The 7,295-nt window shown below is 38.6% G+C and overlaps 1 long non-coding RNA gene across 1 annotated transcript; it reads right to left on the minus strand.

Annotated features, from left to right (window-relative positions):
• Positions 1–1,034: 1,034 nt before the first annotated feature.
• On the minus strand, positions 1,035–3,830 carry LOC117352626. Its single transcript, XR_004537739.1, has 2 exons — positions 2,847–3,830; positions 1,035–1,830 (listed from the first exon to the last, which is right to left on the minus strand). It is a non-coding gene; the product is annotated as an uncharacterized LOC117352626 (long non-coding RNA).
• Positions 3,831–7,295: the final 3,465 nt, after the last annotated feature.

Genomic DNA, 7,295 nt, shown 5'->3' on the forward strand with positions numbered 1-7,295 from the left:
GACCCTTACAGATGACTTGATGGACATCACATACACTGCATTCATGCTGTAGCTAAGAGAAGGTGCCGTATTCCTTCAGATGCCTTTCAGCTACCCGCAGAATAAGAAATGCTAAATTAGTGAAGATGTGGGAAGGAAGAGAGCCGAGCAATTAGCAAGAGCTGAAAGGACGAAGGGGGTCAAGGGCAAAAATCCGTCCAAGCAGCTGCAGGGGCAACATGAGAAGCGGGCACTCCCTACAAGAGAAGGGCAGGTTCCTTACAGCAGCTAACCTTTTCTCTTTATCTCTTCAGCCACTTCAACCACAGTATAAAGTTAGAAATATGACAGTTTAGGTAATAGACATTTCCAATCTAAGCCTGTCATTTTGTGCTACTGCGCACAGCCCCAAAGCTCCACTAGGAACAGAGCTCTCTCTTTTTTTTCCCTTCAGCATATCTCCTATATGTCTTGTTCAAAAATTCAGACAGATTTGAACAAATGGTTTAGGCTTTTGTCCTTAAAAAAAAAAAAAAAAGCGGGGAGTTGGGAGGACATTAGCACATTTGCTTTTGGGAATGTAGATGGTGCAGATAACTATGATTAAGTTTCAGTTCTTCGCAAATATTTTCACTATTAAAAGCAAGATAATCAAATTATCTTAGGTACATAAAGCATAAACCTCATATAATACTGCATATACATGGACATGTTATGTTATTCACACTTGGCAAAGTAAGCATTCTATGCGTATCTTACACACACTTGTAGAAAATAATGTACACCTACAACACATACGCATTTTTATTCTATGTTTATATATGTAATACACGCAGATGCTTTCTTTGCAATTCTGGATAAAAGCTCTCTATGCATGCTATCATAATGTTTATGTTTAGTTGTATAATTCAAAGATAATATATAGCGTGTGCTATAAGTGAAGTGCTTTAGGAAGCCACTTAAAACATGTGGCGTTTGTGTTATTAAATATAATGTGTATGTGGAGCATCCAGATTTATTGTTATTATACACAAGAATTAAATGTATTTAGCATGTGGTGATAACTAGAAGGTTCATTCTTCATAACAGTGTGTTATTGTCATATACTTATCTATAATAAATACACCCTCCTCCTTTAATCTAGTTTTGATATGATTTCAGATTCAACCCTCAAAGTATACACCAGAAAGGAGAAAGATATGACACAGACTTTAATACGTCAAACCGCAGGGTAGCTTTTTACTTCTGCACTGAGCTGCGGCTTTAACAATAAAGCCCTTCTCTGTCCCATGTCATTAATTGCAGCCCCTGGTCCTTACAGGGAACAGCCGTGGGAATTGGGGTAGATAATGAAGCTAAGGCTGCAGCCCGGAATAAGCCAGGGGAGGCTGGCACCTGCAGCCTCTCTCCCCGACCTGTAGCCTCGGCAAAACCGCCAGTTCTGCGCCAGATTAGCCCCATCCATCCAGTGTCAATGGTTGTCTTGTTGAGAAAATCAGTGAGTAAACACGGCTGACAGAGAGGGGGCTCAGCTGATTACTCATACAAATAGACTGCAAACTCCACCAGGAGAAGCTGCTTCCAGAGATGGCTTTCTCGTATTGACAGGGCTGCTTCTCCCAGGATCCTGTGTCCTGCTGTTCCCACTTTGTCCTCCATCAATCACACAATTGTGTCCTGGATGTTTTATAGAGTCACTTAATATCCTTGCCTTCATCTCTATTCACTTAGAGAATGATCTGCCATAAGGCAAAAGGCTTTTTACCGGATGGGGCCTGAAACAGAGCCGGGCCAAGAGAACAGGCACCAGGGACATGGACATCCTTTTTCATGCTAATAGAATTCCCCTTGCTGCAGAAATTTAAAATACAATTATCATGGAGTCAGTAAGAAAATAATCCCATTAGGACGTACTATTAAACAGTTTTTCTCTGATTTGTATTTTGCTATCAACTGCAACACTAATTCTTTCTTAACCTCTATTTACTGAAATAAATCTTAACCCTTAATTGCAAACATTAAATGAACGATCTGTATTTGTTTTAACAGCATAGTGATTCTTCCTATCTCATAGTTCTCAGAAAACTATAATAGATCAATAAGAAAAACAGATCTAATGAATCAAAGTAAAATGGATTTAAAGAGCCACCTTAGTACATTTGGAATGATACCAACCGTGAAACAAATGAGATCTTAATCTACGTACTTTAAAAACTCGCAAGTATTTCAAGATACCACTGCTTTAAATCTCAGCTACAAATTAGATTTCTTCTCAGTTAATCAGACAGTTAATTAATTAGCAAGTTATAATTAGGATATTTAAAATCAGTGCCTAATGTCTCAAGGCTTTTTGTTGTTTGGCTAATTGCCCTATACATTGAGCCCATAACTCATAAAACAAAGTACAGCTGCATAAAACAAATAGCTGTTAGTGTTACAGAGGTGATATAACGTGCTACAATACTGTCATAAGAATTCTGATCGCCCCATCAATGACGTCATGGTAGTAGTTTACAACCGGACTGCGCGTTCATTCCATATGCCTTCCTTTCATACATTTAAAGCATGCAATGGTGTTATACCTTGAGTGGTTAATTTTAAAAAAGGGGATTTCAGAGGTCATGGCCTATGAAGAACACCACTAATGGAATAAAATATATGGATCCCCCCCCCCCACGCACACACACACTTTTTTGATAGTGAGAAGTATCTATAGGTAATTTTAATGAAGGGTTCCCTGTACCACATTATTAGCAATAAATCTACGCCATTCTTTGTTGGTTAAAATCATTATGATCATCATCGCTATCATTACTGAACTCATTATTCTTGTGTTACTATCAGAGCAGATTTATGATAATACTCACCACAATGCCTGAGTTAAAGAAGGTGTAAAGGTTTGATTAATAGCTGCTTTCACGTTTTAGTACTCCACGTTTTCTAACATTCTTCATAAATAAAAGAGGACCATGATAATTACGAGGAGGTGATTACTGCCTTTGCTATAAAGTGTCTAATTAGCCACATATGCATTATTCGCATGAAGAAAATAAGACACGGTACTTTTCTACTGTGAGCAAATATCATCATCATTATATATATTATTTCACCAAGACTTGAAAATGTATGCTTAATAATAAAGCAGCAAGCATTTAATCTATTTTATTAAGAATTTTCTTTTACACGGGGAGGGGGGGGGGGTCACCTTGCTAGTAAAAATGGGATTAGAAATCATCCAAGCTTCAGCAGCCGTTTAAAAGTGCAACAAAGAGCTCATTTCTGATTACTGATGTGTACTTTCCTCTGAAATTAAAGTGCAAAGTAAGAAACACAGAGACAGCAAGCTTAAAATATTAACTTTTTTCCCCCCCAACAAGAAAACAAAGAACCTAGCCTGGAATTGGTCAGGGCTATTCTTTTTGGGTTACAAGCAGCTGCTTGCAGGGAAGCCCTATATGTCCCTTAAAGGTTACATGCTGCTCTGCCTCTCTTTGTCTTCCTGTGCCCTTTCCTGGCAAAAATGGAGACATCATCTTGCCCAGAACATCTCAGTATTTATGAAGGTTTTCTGACAAATAGGCAGGCTGGCCACGCATGGCTGGCTGCCTTCATTCCGCACTTGGCTTGTTTACATAGGACCAGCACCATTTCCACGGATTAAACAAATCACAGCTCGAAGGAGACATTTATAATCCGCCAGCGGGGCCACAAGGCAGTTAAAAAATGTCTGCGACTGGGCAAGGAAAAATAAATGCCCGTGTCCAGGGGTTGACCTTCCTGGAGAATGTAATTCAAGGAAGCTGTGAAACATTGAGCGTCCGGCGCTCCCGGGAACACACTCGCTTCACCCGGAAGCTCTAGCTAAGGAAAAAAAAAAAAAAAAAAAGATTTAAGCCTAAAGGTATTTTTCAAAGTAAAATGGTCCATTTTACGACCTCAATCTGAGCAAGAATGATGGTGATGGGCTAGGAGCTCTATGCTGGAAATGTTGCCTTTTATCTTCTGTCAGCTCTCCGTGCAGCTGGCGGCACTTTTATGACACCCTTCGCTACATAGGCCTAGGAAATTCCTACAAAATAGCAATGGTTTTCGAAAAAAGATCACAACAAAATATTGAATAAATTCCCTTTTAATTTATTTGATCATTCCACATTACGGGGCTATGAATTGCTCAAATTTGATAACAAGTACTCAATTCAGCTCATTATGTAAGTTAAATTAGACTTCGATAAAATTTCAGTGGCGCGAGTGGTTCCTAGAATGAAATGTAATTTGTGCAAGAATTTGTTGTATCTGTCACAAATATTTCCAATTAGCGACCGTAATTATTTGATAGTTTCTGCAATTATAGCTTAAACGGGTGAATTTGGGACTGTGGAGGACCCTAATTGGCCTAAATTTGATATTTTGCATATTTGCATAATGAGGAAATTGGTAGAAAATTGTGTTCATTCATTTGTGAAAAATCCTATGAATTTTATGAATTTGAAAGCTCTGTTTGTGCAGACTGTGACTTTGCCTGCTGATCCCTGAGGAGCTGATGATGAATGCCTGAACGGGCAACGAGCCAAGTTCTCCAGAAGGGGGAGGGGAGGGGAGGGAATGGGGGGGGGGGGGGGAGAAGAAGAGGGGATAGCGAGAGAGACCGATTGCGCATGCCCACGACATATCCCCTGTTCCTACCTGCTTGCTACCAGCTCCGTAAAAAGAAAAAGAAAAAAAAAAAAAAGGATCTGGAGCAGGGCTCAGCATAACACAGCTCTTCACACCCTGCCACTGTGTGAGCGCAGGGACAGAGAGCGAGAGAGGATTACTTTATAAACAAGCTTGCCACTGGCTGCCACTGGGAAATGTGCTGTATTCCCCCGGTGCCAAGGGGTAATAGCAGTGGGTGAGGTCTTGAAGTGGTAACGGTTCAATTGCCTCAAGCCTTCTCCTCCCTGTGAAATGTGTTGATCTATTGCGCTGTCAGTTTGTAGAGTGCTGGAGAGAGGCTTAAAAAGCATGGATTTAAAGACGCTTGGCCCTGCACATTCATCACTCATCGGGGATTTGAACGTTTTTGTGTGCTTTAACAGCTCAGTTCTATGGTCCTAGGAGGGGAGCACAGAAGAACGGCAGGACACGTGTGACATATCATTCGCTTCCCGCTCCCCCCCCCCCAAAAAAAAGTTATCATATCCAGATATAATGAAAACAAATTAATAAAAGGTCCACACGTTTATTCAGATATAACTTTTTTGCTGAAAAGACATATACTGTATATTAATCACACCCATAAAGAGTGGTACTGGATTTTTTATATTATTATTTTACTTTATGGCGCTGAATAAAATCTTTTTGATGTCTGTCTGTAGTGGAAATCAAATTCTCATATTTCAAGCCAGTGGTAGTGCAGCTGCTCCTCCTGGCACCTCCTATGGTTTTATCCCTTTTATTATTTTATTGAAGATAGGACTTTTAGAGTTCTATAAAATAATTGTATATTATATAATTAACTTGGATATTATATGGATGTGTTACAGAAATATCCTTCAGATAATATCAACACTACACTTGACAGCCTGAAAACAGAAATAGATCTGATATCTATCTAAAATACACTTCTAGTAATTTGGGTCTCTTGGAATCAACTTGTAACAGAATTTCAAGTTTTAACAAATAATCAAGACCTTTTCACCTATACCAGGGGTAGGCAATTGCGGTCCTCAAGAGCAGGAGCCAGGTCAGGTTTTCAGGATATCCACAATAAATATGCATGAGATAGATTTGCATCTCAAGGAGGCAGTGCATGCAAATCCATTTCATACATATTCATTGTGGCTATCCTGAAAACCTGACCTGGCTCCGGCTCTCGAGGACCGGAATTGCCTACTCCTGACCTATACCAAATGAAGATAGTCTTTGTAAAAGTATGTTGTGTGCAATCATATGTCCCGCCCAATCCTCAGAGCTCTAGGCAGGTTACAATTAACATATGGTTACATAGAATTTTGTATAGAGTTAAATGTTACAAAGACATGCTACATAAAGTTATCAAATTATACCTTCAATCTGATGTTATATATCATAAATAGCATCTGACCATTAACATTGCCTTTGTTTCAGGAGACTTGTCTGAGTCTCTTTGGATCCCTGGTAGGGATTTCTTAAAAAGCCATGTTTTTGCAAAACAGTGTGTATACTGTGATTGTGTAAATTTTGATGGAGAGTTCCACAATTTTGCTATTTACTGCTTTTGATTCCATTGATTATGTTATACTGCTGACTATGCCATACCACTGCTTATAGAACTGCATTGATTGTTGATAGAAAATAATAAAATTCAAACTATGTTGCGCAGCATTCAAAACGCTATATGGTGATTTCCCTAATATTTTCCTCGGATTTGCTGAACTATTAGAGTTACATTCGTCCACAGATCTAACAACCTGACTCTGTCATTCCCAACTCTGAAAGATATAAAATACAGTAAAACCTTGGATTGCAAATACATAACTTGGTTTGCAAGTGTTGCAAGAGAAGCAAAACATTTATTAAATTTTAACTTGATATACAAGCAATGTCCTGCAATACAAGTACATATAGTATACACACGTCATATCATCACATTTGAGCCGATGGTTCTTCTCTCTTTGATACTGCAGGAGTGTAGTGACTGTTCTAAATGAGCAAGGTCTTGCAATACAAGTACGTATAGTATTTTGTATTAAAGTTTTTGGGTTGTGAAATGAATCATCTGAGTTTCATTATTTCCTATGGGGAAATTCGCTTTGATACATGAGTGCTTTGGAATACAAGCATGCTTCTAGAATGAATTATGCTCACAAACCAAGGTTTTACTGAGCAAGACATCTCACAGCAAATCATTTAACTACCAAATAGCAAATGTGTGGAGCTCCCCATCAAAATTCACACAATCACAGTATGCACACTGTTTTGAAAAAACATGGTTTCTTACGAAATCCCTATCCAAAGAGACTCAGCAGAAATGTCAAGTATTACTAAAACATAATACCTTTATCACATCTATGACAAATCGCATCAAACCTGGATAACAATAAGATTTCAATGTCATGGTGTGGGTGAAAACCAAATTAGCTACTGTCAGGACAAAATTAGTTATTAGTCAACAAATTAAAAAATATTGCCATGTACTTGGTGTACAGCAGGAATTGCCAAAATGTGTCTATACCCGTAATAGTAATTTAGGAGAACTGTTTAAAGCTCTTAGATATACTATTGAAGATAACCCAAGATATTTCAGGTGTGGTCGATGTTCATTTTGTGAGTTAGCATTGCAAACTACAAGAGTT

The sequence above is a fragment of the Geotrypetes seraphini genome, chromosome 1 (genome assembly GCF_902459505.1).
Source record: "Geotrypetes seraphini chromosome 1, aGeoSer1.1, whole genome shotgun sequence".
Lineage (NCBI taxonomy): Eukaryota > Metazoa > Chordata > Amphibia > Gymnophiona > Dermophiidae > Geotrypetes > Geotrypetes seraphini.